General features: G+C 39.9%; 1 non-coding gene across 1 annotated transcript; it reads right to left on the minus strand.

Moving 5' to 3' along the window:
* Positions 1-542: 542 nt before the first annotated feature.
* Positions 543-615, minus strand: TRNAE-UUC. The gene has a single exon. It is a non-coding gene; the product is annotated as a tRNA-Glu (tRNA).
* Between the last annotated feature and the right edge of the window lie 342 nt (positions 616-957).

Here is a 957-nt window from a genome sequence, read left to right on the forward strand (position 1 = left end):
TGGATGCCCTATGGACAAATTTAGCATGAATATCCCCACTTGAAATGTTCAGATTTTACCAATTCCATCCCAACCAGCAGGAATACCACTTTTTCCATGTGTTCCCTGCTATCCCTGGTAACACTCTTCCTTCTGACCATCCTTAGGAACCTACCTGTATTTCTCTGTGGTGCTTATCATTTCTAGCCATTTGCTGGCATGATGCACACACGAGTCTGCACAGGGAGTGTGCTCCTCAGTCCTTACAACCGTGTGCAAGACCTCACGGTTCTGTACGGTGAAGAAATGATATTATGCCTACTGTGTCTCCTAGAGGTTTCTACCTTGAGATGCAGCTCCAAAGCCGGTGCTTTGTTTTGTTAAATTATTTATTAGAATCCTCTGGATTCTACTTAGGAACAAGTTCAGGGAAATGTGATGGTCCATGATTGTGGGCCTGGACAAGGAGTCCCATTTTTTCTTTCAGAAATGATCAAGCCATAGACAACAGGAACTTATATATATTTTTTTTTGGCTGCCCTGAGCAGCTTGTGGGATCTTAGTTCCCTGACCAGGAATTGAACCTGGGCCCTCAGCAGTGAAAGTGCTGAGTCCTAACCACTGGACTTCCAGGAAATTCCCCAAAACCAGTATACTTAACCCTATAGGTGTATCATGGGCCCTGTTGGCACTCTAGAGGCAAACTGATCAAGTTAGGGAAGTCTTTCAGAATGATTTTTTTAATGCAAAGAGATAAAATACACAGATTTACAAGAGAAACCAATCACATTGAGACATGGCTGTCAAAACAGCTTTGAAAAACAAATGTGTAATATATTACTATGTGTTTTTTATTAGTGTATTAAGTTCAAAAATACATCAAAATATAAACAAATTAAAAATAAATTTATCTGTAAAGATGTATCAGTGGGAAGTCTGTTGTTGCTAGATTGAATAAGGACATTAATCTCTGGAGAG

The sequence above is a fragment of the Bubalus bubalis genome, chromosome 17 (genome assembly GCF_019923935.1).
Source record: "Bubalus bubalis isolate 160015118507 breed Murrah chromosome 17, NDDB_SH_1, whole genome shotgun sequence".
Taxonomy (NCBI): domain Eukaryota; kingdom Metazoa; phylum Chordata; class Mammalia; order Artiodactyla; family Bovidae; genus Bubalus; species Bubalus bubalis.